A 20,992-nucleotide genomic window follows, 5' to 3' on the forward strand; every position below is an offset into this window, starting at 1 on the left:
TAAAGCAGGACACGAGGCACAAAGGCAATAGAAGGGGGAGACAAAACTTAATGAAACACAAAAACATGTCACGCCCACAATAAAAAAACGAAATGTAGAAGGCAGCACACAGTATTAACAACTAACTTCCCCCAACCAGATACCATAGGACGCAGGGAACCGCCAAAGCAGGAACCCAGCTCCACTCACCTGACCAGCAGGGAAGTCAAAGCACTCGGAGAAGTGCAGAAAAAAAGAACAGGCTGGGTTGCTTGATATGTGTCCTTTTATGTGATTGGTGGAAGCCTCTGGGGCCATATTGGAGGAGGGAGGGGAGACTAGAGCGCTGCTCTTTTATTTTACTTGGAGTTCTGTGTGGAGCCGGAGGCTCATATGTATATTACTGTGGCGAGGAAGACAGGACGAGGAGGTAATGGATATTCAGGGGGCATTTTTGCATTGTGTGTATGTGTGGGAGGGGGTATCATTTTGTGCTATGGCAGTGCCCCACGACCCCTACTGACCCGGTAGTTAATAAGCTGAGCCAACAATACAGAAACAAATAAGGTGGGTGGAAGAGTTGCGCGATGTTTGGGCCCTGAGTAGGAACAGAACCACAAGGCCTGGTGATAACGTCCCCATTCCAAACAAAACAAATGGTAAAATGTCTGTGTTCTGCAGCACTGCACCTTGACACACCCCGAGATGTAAGACCCAAAATAAGTATCCCTGACAGTGCGGTCTGAGAGGCTCGTCTTCTGGAAGTGACGTTGTTCCTGGACAGATTCTTAAGGGGGGGGGGGGTTGTTGTCGCTGGGGGCAACTGGGAAACGTCTACTTCCCAAAAGCCCTCGCCTTTATCGCTTCTCTAAGGGCTGATGGAATAGTGTCACTGGCCAGAAGCATGTTAGCAGGAATTAGTGAGCTTCAAGGTTGAGCAGTGCCACAGACACACCAGTGCTTAATTTGAGCCAGAAGGGGGCCACCGGCACACATTTTTGGGTCTGGTTCTTGTTTTTCTTATTTGACATTTCCGAGTGCGAGTAAAACCAGGAACGGGAAAGAAAGAGAAAGAGGGAAAACCCTTCATAATGGAAGAAAGAAGGAATCTGCGAGAGTGAGATACAGGAGCAGTCAGTGTCTGGCAGAGGCCTAGGGTGGATTCAAGGCCACAGAGCCTCGGTATTCGGCGCACAGGCTTTTAATAGCGCTGGCCGGCTTCGGAGCAGCTCTTTGGGCATCTGCACTCACTATTTTACAAATTATGCCCCTGACACCTGACTATACCTAACATCATGCAGCTCCTCTCTTTTCCTAGATTCCTTGTCTAGGTTAACATTGCAAGCAGATGAGCACTAACTAGCAGAAAACATCCAGCTCTGCACTATAGACGGTATGGCTTCTGTATATTCCTCATGGAGACGAAAAGACGCTTGGATGCCGCACTAATGGCAGATTGAGCACTATACAGGAGTAATTATCGATACCTTTTGTTGTTCCCTAGTTGTATCTGGTGGCACCCCGCAAAATTATGTTTTTTATTCTTAAATGTGGTGAGGTACTTCAAAGGGTTCACTTGGTCTGGCCCCTTCTCAAATATACAGCGGCCTTGGGCTGCGTGTGCAGCACCCACAAGCCCGCCGCGTGGTATACTTTCTTTATAGTGGCCAGTGGAGGCAATGATGCAGCAAGTCGGGTCACAGGTCCTACTGCAAGCAAAGTCCCAGCTCCCAAAGTATTGGTTTGGGAAGCAAAAGACTGGCATGATTGGGGCGCAGTGAGCCCGCCGCCCCCCTAGGCCTCAGTGCCACTGCACTTGCTCCACTAATAAGAGTTTTGCCTTTAAGGACCTTCTTTAGAGCTTCTTGTCAGGGGTAAGGGGTAACCCTCCACAAACGTGACACAGACCTCGTCCGCTTTATTGCACATGCATTATATACAATGGCTCTTGTAGGATGAGGGAAGGGACTTAGCTCAATCACAAACGTGACAGGTATCCCGTCCGCCTTATTACACATACATTATATACAATGGCCCTTGTAGGATGAGGGAAAGGACTTTGCTCAATCACAAACGTGACAGGTATCCCGTCTGCCTTATTAGAAAAGTATTATATTCTGTGGCACTTTAATACCATCGAAATGTTTGCGGCTTGTGATGCAGTAGCCTGTCTCCCAAACTATAAATCAGGACCAGAGGCCAGTCCGACAGTAGCATCACCTGCACCAGAATGCCACGTGGGTCAATATTTGAGCTGCCCAGGGCAGCATCCTGAGGGGGCTTAGGTGACCTTAGCATGGTGGAGGTCCGCAGCACTGTGCCAGGGGTGAACAGCTGTTACCTGAGACAATTCTATGGTAACCTACAGAGTAGTTGGGGGCAATGGATTCATTTATAGCTGGTGTGCTATAGTTCTCTTTTGTCTTCTTGCCTCCACTCCATTAAGCGCTACAGAGCTACAGGATAAAAGCACTGATCTGGACACTCACAGATGTCATCAAGATTCTTCTGCTTCACCACATTGCCTTTCTACGATTCACAAGCACCCCTGGCAGTATAGCGGGGTACCTGTCCACTGATGTGCTCTGGCCCTGGCCTGGCAGTTTGGGCTGAGCTGTTGTTCTCATTTGGGCCGGACTGGTGTTACTAGGCATCAGGTGTTTCCCCAGGTAGCTGGAAGGGTGGGAGCTGGTTTTACAGCAGTAGGGGCCGGTTTTGTTACTGAGGCTGATTTTGCTGTGGTGCTGCAAAGCAGCCCCCAGTCACAAAAGCAGCAGTTCTACATACCCCAGAGGGCTACACAATAAAATTGCCAGGGCTGCTTTGACTTCTGGTAGGGCTCTAGTTTTCATTATAGGAGGGTCAGCACTGATTTACACACGTCTGGGATGACATGGTGTGTAAAATAAGGATGTACTGGGATGCGCCCGAGTCATCACTAATGGCTGAGATTAAATCAAGCATCCAAATCATTTAATCTACTGATATGCAACCCTTCTTACCACCAACTGGGGCTTTATCGATAGAGGTCCTTTAGTTTAGGAAAGAAAGGCGAGGTGGCAGGACAATCCTAGTCTCGGATCTAGCCCACTGGAATGACCATCCTCATTAGATCTGGTGGACCTCGAGCTGCATAGGGTGCACTTCACCACACCCTCACACATTCTCACTGTATTAGGAAGATGAACCTCACACATCACCCCACCTGTCGGGACGAGGAGCTCAGCGCCACAGGTGGCTGAGGCAGAGGGATTAAGCAGAACTGCACAAGGACACACAGTGCTGGCTTGTGCCGCCGAGATTACATAAGTTCTTATGACCCTGCAGGCAGTAGTCCTTGACCTCCCTGAAAAAGGATTTTACAAATAGAGCACATCTGCTTACATAGACACAACTGCAATTGAAGAGTGGTAATAATTGCAGTTTTTACTAGGTTGGGAATGGGTTGAAAATTAAAAAAGCTAGAAAAAAACAGATATGCTTAATGAACATTATATTTAGAAATTAGCATTACAAAACCTTTGAAATTCACTGAAAAAACCATAGGTTTCAGGCATGTTATAGTTAGGAATTCGCATTTAAAAAACCTTAGAAATTCACTGAAAAAAACATAGGTTATAGGGGTGTTATAGTTAGCTGGACATTTCACTCGTACAAAACCATTGAAATTCCTCTGTTATAGTTAGTTGAACTAACTATAACTCGCGCGCCTGCAATCCACTGCTGATGATGTCACATATTACATCATTCATGATAGGGTCAGTGACATCACTGATGACATCTCAAATGACATCACTGATGACATCATTCTTGTGACAATCTGATACATCACATCATACACTAGTATAACCTTTCAACACTCATTATAAAATATGGAGTACCATATTTGAAACCACTGACACACCAATACACGTTTCTAAAAACATACTCAGTGATTTCTACATCTACACACACATCTAAACACCAATAGATTCACTCATACATGCTAACAAAGACCAATAGAACACTCTTAAATATACTTATACACCTACATCGACATTACACACCAGCACACATCCTATTCACTTATGCAGTCATCTTACTCACTTATTTATTTATTTATTTATTTTTCACATTTGTAGAGCGCTCTGTTACCCGGAGGTGTCCTGGCACTAGCACGATTGAACCAGTGTATGTGGGTGCCTGAGAGCTTAATGAGTAAAGAGCCAGGTCTTGAGCTCTCTCCTGAAAGCCATCAGGTCCAAGGATTGTCTAAGGTTGAGTGGCAGTTTGTTCCACGCCTCTGCCGCCCGAGGGAAAAACTCCTGCCTCCCCAGCGTGCTCTCTTAACTCTGGGGACTGTTACCAGTGCCAGTTCCCCAGATCTCAGGGTTCTTGCTGGTTTATACCAATGGAAGAGCAGTTTCATGTATCTAGGACCCATGTCATGCAGGGCCTTGAAGACCATGCAGAGTGCTTTAAAAGCGATTCTCTTGCGAATTGGCAACCAGTGAAGGTTCACCAGGTCCTGAGCTACTGAGGCAAATTTAGGGGTGTCAGTGATCAAGCGGGCAGCTGCGTTTTGCAGTAACTGGAGTTTATTAAGAACGCTCTGCTGGGCGTTTAACATCAGGCTGTTACAATAGTCCAAGCGTGAGAGGACTAGACCAGTAACAACAGTTTTCCTATGCTCCCTCTCCAAATAAGGAAGAACTTTCCTGATTGTTTTAAGGACGTAGTGCATAGAGGAGGATAGTGCATTAATCTGGGGTTTAAAGGACAAAGAGTCGTCCACCAGTATGCCCAGATTTTTAACTTTTGCCACCGGGGAGGGGAGAGGTCCCATTTCATCCGGCCACCATCTAGGGGACCAAAAATTGTCCCTGGCACCAAAGAGCAGCACTTCTGTCTTTGTGGAATTGAGTGTCAGACAGTTTTGAGCCATCCAGCAGCCCACCTCATGCATGCAACCTCTAAACCTGTCTGCTGTACTGTCTGTGTTGCCGGGAAGTAGTGACACCACTATCTGTGTGTCATCTGCGTATGTTGTGAGGTGAAAACCAAACGATCAAATCACCGGGGCTAGGGTCGCAACATAAACATTAAAAAGGGTGGAACTGAGTGAGGACCCCTGGGGAACTCCACAGGGCAGCACAAACGGATGCGATTCAAAGGCCACTGACTGAGTTCTGTTGGAGAGGAAGGCCTGTGGGATCTTTAGTGCCTTTCCCTGAATTCCACTGGCCCTCAACCAGTCCACCAACAACTTGTGGTGGACCATGTCGAAGGCCGCGGATAGGTCCAACAGGATCAGGGCGGCTCTGTCTCCTGCGTCCATCACTTTTCTGAGGTCTTCCACTGATTTAATCAGGGCGGATTCCGTGCTATGTTCCGCAAGAAAGCCGGGTTGAGAAGGATCGAGATATTCTCCTGTCTTTAAAAAGGCACTTAATTGTGCATTTAAGTTGCCTTCCATAATTTTGGCGGGGAGGGGAAGTCGTGCAATCGGCCGGTAGTTATTCATCTCGGTAATATCTAGGTTGTTTTTTTTTAGCAGGGGCAGGATGGAGGCTCGTTTCCATCTAGCGGGATATTCCCCTTTATCCAACATCTGGTTGAAGAGGGGGGTGAGTCCGGTTGCAATGATGTCGGGAGCTAATTTAGCTATTGCAGTAGGGCATGGATCGTGTGGGGGGGCCAGATTTTATCTTCAATAGACGGCTCACCACTTCCTTTTCGCTGATGAGCTGGAAATGTAGGAGTTTTTCCTGAGTACTGTCTGTTTCCGGACCATCCCTAGGAGGAGGTGTCCTGACCAGACTGTCTAAGGAAAATTATGCAAAAACTTATGAAAATATTTGATCATAGTTACATTTACTAAGCTACACACTTATACAAACACCACTTTATTTATTCATATAGATAGTAACTCATGCGTAGTGTGTTATAAAATCACTATTACGAGTATACAGTTTTCCATACAGTCACACATACAATCACTGCGTCTTATGTATACTTATTTATATACAACAACTGTCACATACACTACCTTTTATATTTCGACTTTGTTGGACATGTATCATTGAGAAATATATTTACTCATCACCACACCCATAAAGAGATTCACTCACCCAAACAACTTTTTCCACATACAGTCTTAACATCATATACCTACTAAATCAACTATTTACACATCTTTGGACAGTCCGACACCTCCCACCCAACCACACACACATTCACTATCCCATACAAATACTCACTTAATTAATTAATAACTAATATAGACGTTCACATAGCTAGTAACCAACTTAGGCAGTATTTTACACAACAAGAGATACAGATATTCAAACAGTTAAATCACTGTCCCATATATTTAGTGAAACACTTTTAATTAGTCACTTAGGCAGTCAATCACAGTGCTACTAAATCCTCCATCCAGACACTTATACATCCACTCAGTCTTCAATGCAGATTGCTATATATATAATACTTATTTAAATATCGAACCAAACCACATTCACTGGATGATGTCATCAGTGGTGTCATCAGTGATGTCATTTGAGATGTAATCAGTGATGTCATCAGTGATGCCACTGACCATGTCATGAATGATGTAATATGTGACATCATCAGCAGTGGATTGCCGGCATGCGAGTTATAGTTAGTACAACTAACTATAACATAGGAATTTCAATGGTTTTGTACGAGTGAAATGTCCAGCTAACTATAACACCCCTAAAACCTGTTTTTTTTTCAGTGAATATCTAAGGTTCGCCAGTAGGTAGTTATAGTTAGGACCTAGTTTCCATAGGAAATCAGCAACATTCTATTTGGAATACCTTGGCGCCGGTTGACAAATCTTCGCAAAATTCTCCATGAAAATGGAGCGCTCCGCTCCACTCCTATCCAAAAAGTTTCAGGGTGATTCGTCATGTGGGGGACAAGATAAAAGGGGGGTCCCAAAACATGTTTTCCCCATGCAATTTTCCATAGGGACCTTTAAGTGCGGCTACAGCCCGAACTGCTGAACAGAATTACACCAAATTTGGCAAAACGAAAGAGTTTGGTTCACAGATCACGCTTTTTGTTACATGGTGTAAATCCGTGCAGTAGTTCCTGAGAAAATCAAAAGTATAATCAAAGAGATATCTATGGACGAAGTAGGGTACGCGTATCCTCCGAGGATCATACACGTACCCTTACGAGCATGAGCTGCATGCTAATTGGCTGTCAACTGTCTGTCAACACTCCAAACCAGGATGTGTTGGCAGCCATCTTGTATCTCGGTAGAACCGAGGCACAAGAAAACTGAAAAACAAGTGCGCAAAAGACGCAAAGGGGGCAGGGTAGAAACACCCTGACCCCCTAGGCCTGCTCAGGGGGTCCTACAAGGACCCCCAAAGGCCCCAAAAATGTTAATTTATTTTTTTAAATCGCGGGATGCGTGTCGGATACGCGTATCCCTCGGAAAAAAAACAAAAACCCGAAGCCTGCTGTATTTGATATTGGCCCCCGGGGGGGGGCCAAATCCCGGGGGCAATGTATTTAATTATAATGGGGCCCAGAGGGACCCCCCAGCCCCGGGGACCACCAGGCCCCCAGGGCTCTAACAATACATATGCAGTGGGTCTCACGGCCCCCCGCAGCCCAGGTGACCGCCATCCCCAGGGGCTTCTTTTTTATAATAATGGGGGGCCCAGAGGGGCCCCCGAAAGTCAAAACATTATGTATGTGGGGGCTCACGGCCCCCTGCAGCCTCAGGGACCACCACCACCGGGGCTTCTTTTTTTTCAAATAAAAAAAGAAAACCTGTGTGGGGGGTCTCAAGGCCCCCTACATGCCCCAGGGACTGCCACCTCCCCGGGGCTTTGGTTTTTAGAAAAGAGAGCAGGAAACCTGCTCTCTCTTCCAAAAACCATAGACGATTGCTTTTCTACATGGGGAGCAGCATGTTAGCTGCTCCCTATGTAGAAAATCAATGCCGGCTCCCGCAGGATGCGGGGAGCCGGCAGGGACTGTGGGGGGATTTGGGACCCCCCCATGGTCCCCAACGGAGTGGGCCAGTCCCAGGGAATGGGGTCCCCGGGGATACATATGGGCCGGAAGGGGGGCCATGCGGCCCCCCTCCAAAAAAAAAACAAAAAAAAAATAATGGCCAGTCCCGGGGATGGGGTCCCCGGGGCCAATAGTGGCCACAGGAGGAGGGCAAGGCAGCCCCCCTCCCAATAAAAAAATAAAATAAAAAAAGGCTCATGCCCCGGCGGTGGGGTCCCCGGGCAGACTATGGCCATGGGAGAGGGGCCACGCGGCCCCCTTCCCGATTTTTTAAAGAAAAATTGGGGGCAGGCCCTGGAGGATGAGGTCCCCAGGGCCCAAACAATTGAAAAAGTAGGGGGGCTACACAGCTCCCCTTCTTAAAAAAAATAAAATAAAAAAAAAGACCGGCATCACGCCGGAGGCCATGCCCCCTCCTTTAACCACTCTGCAAACGCGCCCCCTGGTGCGTTTGCTGAGGGGGAAAGAATTCCCCTTGAATCTTGGGGTCCTTAGGGGCCAACTAGCCCACCAGGAACCTCCAGTATGCGCCAGGGGGCTGCGTTGCAGAGAGGTGTTCTGAGGCCATGCCCCTTTTTATACCTCTCTGCAACGCAGCCTTGTGGCACTTACTGGAGGTACCTTGTAGGCTAGTTGGACCCAAGGGACCCCCAGGATTCAAAGGGACTTGATTTCCCAACTTAAAACACGCCACGGGGTGCGTTTGCACAGTGGTGAAGGGAGGGGGTGGGGCCTGAGTTCACATGTGTGCAAACACGCCCTATGGTGCGGTTTAAGTTGGGGAATCAATTCCTTGTCAATACTGAGGGTTCCTTGGGCCAACTAGCCCACCAGGTACCTCTAGTAAGCGCCACCGACTGCGTTGCAGAGTGTTGTAAAAAGGAGCGTGGCCTCTGAACACCTCTCTGCAACACAGCCTCCTGGCGCATACTGGAGGGACCTGGTGAGCTAGTTGGCCCCCAGGGACCCACAAGATTGAGGAGGAATTAGTTCTCTAACTTAAAACGCGCCACAGGGTGTGCTTACAGACATATCACCATAGGCCACCCCTCCTTCCTTCACCACTGTGCAAACGCGCCCTGTGGCGCGTTTTAAGTTGGAGAATTAATTCTCTTTCAATACTGAGGGTCCCTGAGGGCCAAATAGGCCAACAGGTATCTCCAGTATGTGTCATGGAGCTGTGTTGCATACAGGTGTTCAGAGGCCACTCTGAACACTAATCTATAACGATACGGGAAGTAAATAGGAAATCACCAACTCTATGTTGATACCAGCGGTCGACGCGATACTAACTCTGGCTCTGAAAAACATAGAAGACTAAGGAAAAATCATTAAAAACAATCATATACGGAAGACCTCGTACATCTTATATAATATAATTAATTCCTATCCTACCTCAGAACATTGTATTTTTGTTTGTTAACCATGGGCTGTACTATATTTTTTATTTTTTATCTTACTTTATCTTCCTTTCATCTAGCCTTGGAGGAAGTATACCCAACTAATTTCTCTACTGTCATATTGTATATTATATAAGACGTGTCTCTAATCTATTTCTTGTTTTGTTAAGCGCTCTGATACCCAAGGGTCTTGTTCGCGCTATAGAAAACTTTCAATGAATAAATAAATAAACGCAGCTCTGTGGCGCTTACTGGAGGTACCTAGTGGGCTAGTTTGACCCTAGGGACCCTTAGGATTGAAGGGGACTTAATCTCTCAACTTAGAACGGTGACCGGGTGCGTTTACACAGTGGTGAAGGGAGGGTAGGGGCCTGACTTGATGTGTGCAAACACGCCCTGTGCCGCGCTTTAAGTTGGGAAAAAAATTCCTCTTCAAACCTGAGGGACCATGGGGGCCAAGTAGCCCACCAGGTGCTTCCAGGAAGCGCCACTGCGCTGCGTTGCAGAGAGGTGGAGCAGGCCGTGCCCCTTTTTACATCTTTTTGCTACGCAGCTCTGTGGCTCATACTGGATGTACTACGAATTCCGATTTACTCACCTGTTAACAGGAGAGACTTCAGTGCAGCATCTTTGAGTCCAGTACTGATCCTGAAAAGTAATTCTAACCATACTTACCAGTATCTTGAATTTCCTTCCATAGGCTAACATTGACTGGTTTCACTTGGAAATTCTTCTATGTGTGGAGTTTTGCAAATTTAAAAAATATTCACCTAAAATCATCCGAACAACGAATTCCGATTTACTCACCTTTTATCAGGAGATAACCCAATGCTGCAGCTTTACCCTGAAAAGTAATTCTAACAATACTTACCAGTAACTTGTATTTCCTTCCATAGGAATCCATTGTCTGGTTTCACCAGAAAAGTTTCTAAGGCCCACATGCATCAAGCATTTTTGTAGTCGCAAACGGTGCGATTACTTAAAATCGGCCGTTTGCGAATGCAAAAGTGCTTTTTGAGATGCATGAAGCAATTTTAGAATTCGTAACATTGTTGCGAGTTCTAAAATTGCGGGTGCTTTTAAGAAGTCGCAGATGTGCGATTTCTTAAAAGCAATGCATCATTACTTTCACAAGTGCAAAGTCGCAATTAGGGTGCCAAATTTACCGAGTGGTTGAAACACTCGGTAAATTTGGAAAAAGTGTTTAAAATGCTGCAAATGTTTTTTTTTCTACATTCATGTTTCACACACACATGTCCTTAGGACATGTGTGTGTGAAACATGATGCGAAAAGTACATTTCAGGGGTGCATGGGGGGGTCCTTTGGACCCCCCCCTGCACCCATGAAATTTTCAAAGTGCCACTCGCAATTTGCTGATGCCTTCCCATTGACTCCTATGGGCCTTTTGGCCCATAGGAATCAATAGGAATTGCGAAAATGCACTTAAGAATTCGGTATTCATTTGGGATTCGGTAAAAATTGCGATTTTTACCGAATCCCAAATGAATACCGAAAACAATGATGCATAGCATTTTGCACTTCTTAATTTGCGATTCCTTATTTTTCGCAAATTAGGAAGTGCAAAATGTAACAATGATGCATGTGGGCCCTAGTGTCTATTTTCACAAACTACAAATATTCCTAAAAAGTCGCCTGTATGACTTAAACACATTCTTTCAACTGTTTACAGGAGATGCACCAGTGCTGGATCCAGGATCCACCACTGAGTAAGAAAAAGTAACGATAACACTACTTACCTGCTAAGTGAATTTCCTTCCATAGGGTAACATTGACTGGTTTCACTTGGAAATTCTTCTAAGTGTGGAGTTTTGGAACTTTAAAATATTCACCTAAAATCAGCCGAACAACCAATTATGATTTACTCAGCTGTTACCAGGAGAGACCTCAGTGCTGCATCTTTCATCCCACCACTGATCCTGAAAAGTAATTCTAACCATACTTACATTAACTTGAATTTTCAGAGAGCAGCAATATATATGGGCTAAGTATGATGTTCTGAGTGTGGCCTGTTGTGTGAACTACATTTTTGTTTTGTAGACCAACTGCATAAGTAGAAGTACATGTTGTGACAGCACAACTTTGAGGACACATATTCAAAATGTGTTGTAAGTATGCATTATGCAAAAACAACAAGGTGATGGATGGAATGCATGAATTCATCCTAACCACTGGGTATCCCTCAGGTTGCATTCCAAGCAGTGGAAGAGGATGTGACACACTCTGACCCCCTTCAATCTCCCGCATAGTGCCAGTGGGCAATTCGCTGCATGATAGGGTGCTGAAGGCCAGAGAGCAGCAATATATAAGGGCTAAGTATGATGTTCTGAGTGTGGCCTGTTGTATGAACTACATTTTTGTTTTGTAGACCAACTGCATAAGTAGGAGTACATGTTATGACAGCACAACTTTGAGGACACATATTCAAAAGGTGTTGTAAGTATGCATTATGCAAAAACAACAAGATGATGGATGGAATGCATTAATTATTCTCAACCACTGGGTATCGCTCAGGTCGCATTCCAATCCATTGTTTTTTGCCCACCATGCCACATAAGCTTGGACCCAGCCATATGCAAATCAGTCGTGACTCAGCTTCTCATGGGAACATTCCAGCCTGAACTGCCAGGCCAGGTCCTCTCTGAACCGAAAAACAAGCAACCCTTGACCGGTTCACCCTTGTTATGGGCTCACAGTAAGTATGTCATATGCTAGTATGTGAAACATGTATACCTAATGTTTTATAATCACTTATGCCAAAGTGATTTCCATCATTTGATGATGCTTTGTGTAACATGGTTATAGTGGATATATACTTGTAAAGAAGGTGTCTGCAACAAAACATATTAGTAAATTCAAATATACGTTTATTGTTGTTTCTATTGCATAATTACATTAAAACCAATTGAAAAAAGTATCCATGAAGGAATATTTCTGAGAAAAAATTGAGACACATATCTGTGCAATGTTTTCAGTGAACAAATGCTGTTTGCTGTAATAAAGATTCTCAATTACATGTTACAATAATTATATTTTCTTACAAAATGGATGTCCTCAGAATAGGAAAAGTGTCCAACGTCTACAAGAAACCCATATTCTGGGTATTCATGTAGTCATTTCTGCTGCCAATATATCATATTAGCATCAACACAACAAAATACAGTCACCGATCCTTTTTTGAGTGTGCAAGAATAATATATTTAAAAGGTATTGTTTCCTGGCCAACTATCACCACACACATCCAGGATGGTCTCTTTTGGCCTACACATAATCCATAATATCAAACTATATGGAGAATAATAAAGCAATCTCAGGTATTCAACTGTTGTGAGTCAGCTGATAGAGGACAACCCCTGCAGGTACCATATGAGTATGTCTATGCTCTATGTATAGTAGTTAACCACATGACCATATATGCAATGTGACATCCAGCTATACCTTCAAGTGATTATTCATACAAAGTCACATTCATCAGCCTGGGCTATGGCCTGTAAATTACATTCCTCAGGGGTGACTTATTGTAATTATTCTACAAAATGTAGGATTGGACAAAGAATACAGGTCCTTGTGAGGTTTCACATTGAAAATAACCAGAGAGTCAGGGCCAAGTAGTCCTCAAATAGTGATACAGAATATACTGATGTGTATTTCATATGAAGTGGTGAATGAGCAGTAGTAAAAAATGAGGACAGTGCTTGTGTACATACATGTGCACTGACTTAATCTTGACTGATAAAGCGAAATTATGATTTAAAGGAGCTTGTTTAGCTATATTTGTAGGTATCACAGACACTAATATAACACTGTAGGACTTGTCAGTGGTCATACTATTCACAGAATCATGACACATGATATTTATGGTATATGACCACTTAAGGTGCAATGCTGAGTCGATTAGTCATCATCTAGTGGATAAATCATTATCCAGCAGAGTGGAATTAAATTAGGTGCTGTGTTATCAAATATACATAAAGGGAGGTTCAATGTATTTTTGGCTGGCGTGTGCATTATTGGGTTTTAACAATTTAAGTTACCTAATTGATAAATGAAATGTTGGTAAATATGACAACATTGGAAATAATCATGTCATCCACATGTGGAAGCGTCCCTTATATGCACAGCCAGGTTCCAAATGGAAATCAAAATTTAACCTTAAATCAGTTTTCGGAATTACAAATTTATTCAATTTATTACTTCACTGTATTTTCTCTTCTTCAATATGTTTTTTTCTCAAAATCGAGCTCCAACATTGTCAGAAATTCACATCAAATTCTTTATGGACAATCCATATGTATCCATAGTGTGCTCAATTTGTTTCTACATATGTCCCCAATGCATTTTCGGGCATGCCTCTGCCCTTCATCAGGGGGTATAGTCCAAAAAACAACAAGGCCTGTTGTGTGTCGATTTTAGATAGCATGTATGGGTTCCCGATTTATGCCCTTATATAGGTACAATTCACATTCCCCTTATTTAGGCACACAAATCCAACCCCTATTTAGGCATTCTCCATGCTAACCAAATACAGGCATGGTCATCTACATCTGTCCATCCACGTCACAACGAGTTCTTGGAAAACCAGACTCTTACACCTTTAGGACTTTACCTTGCTTGGATTATTGATTTCTACAAGAACTCATTTATTATGCATGAACATCTATTCCTCAGGGATTCATTCATGACGTTCCTCTGCCCGACTTTTACATCAATACTGGCATTTCTAAACACCTTCAAGGTATAAATATAACTTCACTTGCCATGGCAAACCACGATTCGGCTGCATACTTGCAGGGCTCAGCTACGCGGCTCGCCACAGCAAGTTCGGAAGGAATTCGAATCCCCTCCTGACGCACTGACCAGACGCAGTCATCCTCCTCGCAGAGAATCCAGCCCAAGTGTTTCTGACTCCCTTTGCAGGGGGATAGAGATCGTGACCGGGAAAGAGATTCCAACCTCTCTCATTCTAAGGTTTAGAGCAGACTAGAACCTAGAGGGACTCTTGGCAACTTTTGGCAAAACTAAACTATAGCTAGCTATACTTTAGAAAACAGCACCTACTTCTTACCTCATACTACACTTAGGTTAGGTACACTAAGGTAGACATATTTAGAAGCACCAGATGAGTATTTACATTTTAGCCTGTGTTATTAATGTATATATTTTTTGAATACATGTCATAGCTACAAACCATGCTATTGCAGTATTATTTTATCCTACTGCTAACGCTGTACGTATTATACTTTGCATTCTGTCTTTACGATTGTAGCAACTCATGGTTCTTGCACAAGAAATAAGACTGTTCAATAAACCCTTTTAATTGAAACGCCCATCTACTTATTTCTGTGTAACTCTGTAGAAATGAAGCATGCACGATTGACTGAGTGAAACTGTTATCTATTGTTTCCATGATTCTGAGAAGAACTGTTCTGATTCTAAGAAAACAAAGTTGTCAAGTTTATGCGGTTGTCAGAGACTAATCCCTTCTTGTTCACTCTAGAAGTTTCTAGTGACCTTTGAGCTAGCTGGCACACACAAGTATTAAGTTGAATGTACTCGATAGACACATACTGACCTCAGTCCTATGTCAAAACTATATTTTCTATTATTCCAATGCACAGAGCCTATCAGGGATATAGGAACTAGGGGTGGCCGGAAGTCGCGGAAGGGACTATCACGGAGAGACACAGAGATTGAACCATTCTCTTTGCCTCTTCGTGATATTTCTGTTATGCGAGCCAACTCGCCCGCCCGTTTCCCGTCCGCCGCCCACCTTCCGCTTCCTGCCCGCCTCCCGCCCGCCTTATTAAACTAGATTTAAACTGGCTAAAATACAACTTAAATACAATTTACCTTATTGTGCTGCAAACCTCCTCATCTTGGAAACTGCGCATGCGCGGGAGCCTGCGCATGCGCATTCCTTGCCAGGACTGCGTTGTAGTTTATCCAGTTTAAATATAATTTAATAAGGCGGGCGGGAGGTGGGCAGGGAGCGGGAGGCAGGCGGGAGGCGGGCGGGTGGCCAACTTCCATCCCGTCCGCGAACTTGCCGTTTTTCCGCCTTCTTTGCGGAAGGTGCAAATTTCCGTACATTCCGTGGGCGGAATGTAAATGTCCGCCCACCCCTAATAAGAACTACACTACATGGCGCCCAACGGTTTCCTAAGGCACTAATTTAATGCTAGATACTGAAGTAACTCAGTTGTGCTTTTCTCAGAGACCCTCTACTCATAATACTTCATAAGACGTCTGTAGTGGTTAGGAATAATATCCACCATAGCTGAGTAGAAAAAAAATCCTTTGTATTAGCTGATTAGTTTGTTCAACACTGAACCCTCACCAACCACCCCCGACACCCGGAAACCAGCGATTGATGACTGGACAGCCCTCACCACCGAAGACACACTGAAGACAACGAAGTCAATCCACTCAGGGGCCCCCACGGACCCCTGCCCCCACCACATGTTCAACAGAGCCGCCAACACCATCGCACCCATGCTCAGCCAAACCATCAACCGCTCCCTGGCGACCGCCTCGTTCCCGACGACTGGAAACACGCCGAGGTCAACCCCCTCCTAAAGAAACCCTCAGCGGACCCCACCGACCTCAAAAACTACAGACCCATCTCCCTGCTCCCGTTCCCAGCGAAAGTCATCGAGAAAGCCATCAACAGCCAACTCGCCACATTCATTGAAGAACACAACATCCTCGACTCCTCCCAATCCGGCTTCAGAAAAAACCACAGTACGGAAACCGCCCTCCTCGCCGCAACAGACGACATCCGCACCTTACTGGACAAAGGAGAAACAGTAGCCCTCATCCTCCTCGACCTATCAGCGGCGTTCGACACAGTCTCCCACAGCACCCTAATACGCAGACTCTACGATGCAGGAATCCAGGACAAGGCCCTCGACTGGATCTGCTCCTTCCTCTCCGGCAGGACGCAGCGGGTCAGACTCCCCCTTTCCTCTCGGACCCCACACCGATCACCTGCGGAGTCCCCCAGGGCTCCTCCCTCAGCCTGACGCTCTTCAACGTCTACATGGCTCCACTTGCCCCCATCGTCAGAACCTACGGACTCAACATCGTGTCATATGCAGACGACACCCAGCTCATCCTCTCCCTATCCAACGAGCCCAACACCGCCAGACGCAACTTTCGAGAAGGCATGGAAGCCGTCGCCAAATGGATGAAAAACAGCTGCCTTCAACTAAACACCAACAAAACAGAAGTACTCATCATGGGCCCAAACCCCGACGCCTGGAGCGACACCTGGTGGCCCACCGCCCTCGGAAACCCGCCACCCCCCACAGACCAGGCACGCAACCTGGGAATCATCCTGGACTCCGAGCTCAAAATGGACCGCCAGATCAACTCTGTCTCATCTTCCTGCTTCCACACCCTCCGCCTCCTTCGTAAGACCTTCAAATGGATCCCCCTCGAACACCGAAAGACGACTACGGCAACGCACTCTACGCCGGAATAAACAAAAACCTCATCCGCAAGCTACAGAACATCCAGAACGCCGCCGCAAGACTGGTCCTCAACCTGCCAAAACACTGCCACATCTCCCAGCACTTGCGCACACTCCACTGGCTCCCCGTCGAGGCGAGAATCACCTTTAAGATGCTCATCCATGCACACAAGGCCCTCCACGGCACCGGACCAGCATACCTGAACAGCCGACTCAAATTCCACGCACCCCAAAGGACCCTACGATCAGCCCAGCTTTCCTACGCCGTGGTCCCCCGCACCAGAAAGACCAAATCGGGAGGCCGCTCCTTCTCCTTCCTCGCGGCCAAAGCATGGAACGCCCTTCCGCTCCACCTCAGACAGACAACATCGCTCCCCATCTTCGCAAGAAACCTCAAAACCTGGCTCTTCGACAGACCCCCTCCTTGATGGAATGGAACCTGCACCCCCCCACCCCCCCACCCCTAGCGCCTTGAGACCCTTACGGGTGAGTAGTCGCGCTTTAACAAACTCCTGATTGATTGATTGAAGGATACAGTGTTCCAAAATATTGTGCACGTTATCTTTGTTCCCTTGAAACTTGCTCTGCATTTTTCATTAAACAATGTCTAATAACGAGAATAACACCAAAACCGGTGGAGCTGTAATCGACGATGTCGCTACAGCTTTTAATTTTACAGGTTTTAATGAAACCGATGAGAATGCTATAATAATTCCTCCAAATTTAAGGAGAGCCATCACTCTAAAAATTTTAAGACATGGCCTAACACCAAGAGGTGGTAGAGCAGGTTTTGTGATAGATGCACATGAATCTCACCAGACAGAGGTATTCTACTCATGGATAGTAATCCCTGAATCACATCCATTAACTAAAATGTATCACTTCTACAAAGAAGATGATCCACCTGAGGAATATATTCCTTTCGAGGATATTGAAATTCCACTCACATACCAGGAGCATGAACTCTGCTTTAAAGGTGCCCTAAAACATTTAAATCACATTACCAGGCTCAGTCCACTAGGTAGACCAGGAGCAACATGGCCGATTTTAGCAGGTTACACACCTGACCCTGACATTGAATCAATGTTGGACGAAGATGGCGGTCTAAGCGTTAGACCGATTGCAGCACATCACTGAGCTCCGATGGATTCTGAATGACCAAACGATTGAAGCAGGTTTTTTCGAACTGAATCGGTTCCTGAATGATTGGAGATTAAGCTACCGAGGTACGGAGGGCGGCGGAAGAAACCTCTGGCCAGGCTCCTGCTAATGAATGACACGTTGATTTACTGATACACTGACTACGAGTGATCACGGCTCCTCGGCTCTACGGCTCTACGATACTAACCCACAAGGTACATGCACTACGAGGACTTGTATGATGCTACATTGTTACAACGCAAGTAAAAATCTTCAGCAGCATTTAAATCAACTTACGCTTGTTTGGTGGTCCGCGGTTTCTCTGCACAGCGTTTTCGAGAGATTTAGACCGACGCTGTCAGTGGCGCTTCAGGGGGTGTGTCAGTTGCTGCGATCTTCACGGCGAAGTTCCGGTTCTACGGTGTGTGGCTTTGTCTGGCGAGTGCGGTGGTGTGCAAGGAGAAGAACGCCGAGGGAGACAAAGACAGCAGTAATGCCGCCAAAAAGCACCTCAGCTGCTGCAACCAGAGCCCGGATCGCAAAGGCAGCCAGGGTACTTCGCAAGGAGGCTGAAAGGCAACAACGAGAAGGCTTATTGGACGGGGAAGACTCTGATCACTTACAGGTAAAAGCAGCGAGCTTAAGGACAAACAAGCAAGCGACTGTGTCCGCAACCAACACCCCAAGGCAAGAAATCTTAGCATCACGCAGGAAACTAAGTAATACAGGAGGGAGATCTGTGCTTGATTTACTATTAAAAAAAACACCGATTCAGACTAGTTCACAGATTGAGGTTGAGCTTGTGTCTACCCCATCAATGAATGACGAGCAGAATAACATAACCACTTTACAACCGAATAACACACAAGATTTAGATAATGGATTGTCTGACCCCCCAAACGTTCCTGACACCTCTTTGTCCATAGCTAGTACAGTAGACCTGAGCGCTATTGATATCAATGTTAATACTTCTGCGACTACCGAGATTTCTAACTCCAGACAAACTGATGCATCAATAGAAGGAGCAGGAAATGGCAAGAAGCAAATTGAGGAGGGCCGCGCAATGTCATTCTCAGGTCCCGGTGGCAATATTTTAGGTGTACAAAACAATCAGGCTAATCTGATTGCAGAAGCAACACTAATCACTAATCAGAATGTGTCTATAACATCAACACTAACTCCGCGCTTAATAGCCCCGGAAGAGGTATTATGTACATCCCCACAACCAGCCTCTGAGCAGGCTATAACAAGTGAAGGTATTAATGATTTATTACCAAATACAGCTCTGCTACAAACTGGGCAAACTGGACAACAACCGGAAGGGGAAAAAGACCTCAGTGAGTTCTACTCCTTTTCCGATGAAACCGGGGAGGCTGAAGCAGATGCACTAGGGGAGTGGTCAGAGAGCTTTGAATCTACGGAGGGCGAGGATGATGATGAGGAATCAGAACCACATCCATACTCCTCAGAAGACAGCTACGGAGAGGGAAGACAGAATGTTAATACTGTAAAGGTTAAGCCTAAAACCAGTGCTAGAACCACACAGAACAAATCAGTTAAAGGTCATCTTGAGACTAACCAAGGGGTCAGCTCAGACACTCCAGAGATAACCCCCACGGCAGTGGAGACCATTCTACAAGCAATAGCAGCTCATAGGGAAGAGACTGCTCTAGATAGTAGAAGATCTCGCGCAGCATTGCGTAAAATGCAAGGGGTTGTCAAGAAACTCTCAAAAACATGTAATCATATTGGCGAAAGAGTGACAGAAATGGAACTAAGGGTGATGTCAGCGGAAAAAGATTCTCCAGAGAATCAAGAGAAAATCAAGCTTCAGGAGGCAGAGTTGAAGGATATTAAATGGAAGCTTGAAGATTTTGAAAACAGACAACGTCGCAATAATCTCCGCATCCTAGGGGTACCTGAGAAAATTGAAGGGGAGAATGTGCGAGCTTTCATTATCAAACTTTTTAGCGAGTCTATGCCTGAAATACAGAACTGGAACTGGGAACTGGAAATCCAACGGGCTCATCGAGTCCCATTTAATCCACCACCGAAGCCAGGGATATACCCACGTGCTATTTTAGTATATTTCGGTAATTTTCTACTTCGGCAGGCAGTGGCGGAGAAAGCGAGACCAGATCGCAAACTATCTTGTAGTGACTTTTCCTTTTTCTCAAGACCTGATTTTTGCCACGCAACCGTCGAAAGACGATGGCGGCTGCGACTGCTGATTAAACCTTTTCAGGAAAAGGGTGCTCTGGCTTTTTTGAACAACCCTGCTAGACTTAAGATTATTCATGGTGGTCAGACAAAGTTTTTTTCAGTCTGAGATAAAAGCAAAAGCGTATCTAGATGAAATATCTTAGATAGTTTTGGTTATAATTCATTGGTAACTGCAGCAATAATCTACATATGTGCAGGGAGGGAAAGAGTGAAATTCCAGTATTTTTTTGTGCTTTGATAAAAAAAGTTGATAGTTCTTTTGATACTCTAAAAACTGCTTGATCTGAATTACACAGAAGCCTGATTAGATGTAGATGACACGATGGTCACAGTTATGATATATGATATATGATATATGATATATATGATATATAATGCCATTTTTTCTTGTTTATGTAAAGCTTTAATCCTATTCACTTAAAAAGTTGTCTTTGTTATTTATGGCAAGGAGCGGTAGCTCAGTAGAAGTGCAACAACTTCATCACACAGACTCTGGTAGAGTCTGAATGCCTGTGTAAGGGGGGGGTAAAGGGAAAAGGTGAGGGTTTGCGGGCGGGTCTGGGGGAGGGACAGTGGGAAGGGGGGGGGTGGAGAAAGGGGGGTAGGTGGAAAATGAAAAAACCAAACCAGGTTTAATAGCAGGAATAAAATTAACTTTTGAGAAGATAGAGCAGGACAAGGATATGGAGTATTATTTGAGCAATGCTATTAGTCAACTTTACCACA

The sequence above is a fragment of the Lissotriton vulgaris genome, chromosome 6, assembly GCF_964263255.1.
Source record: "Lissotriton vulgaris chromosome 6, aLisVul1.2, whole genome shotgun sequence".
Classification (NCBI taxonomy): domain Eukaryota; kingdom Metazoa; phylum Chordata; class Amphibia; order Caudata; family Salamandridae; genus Lissotriton; species Lissotriton vulgaris.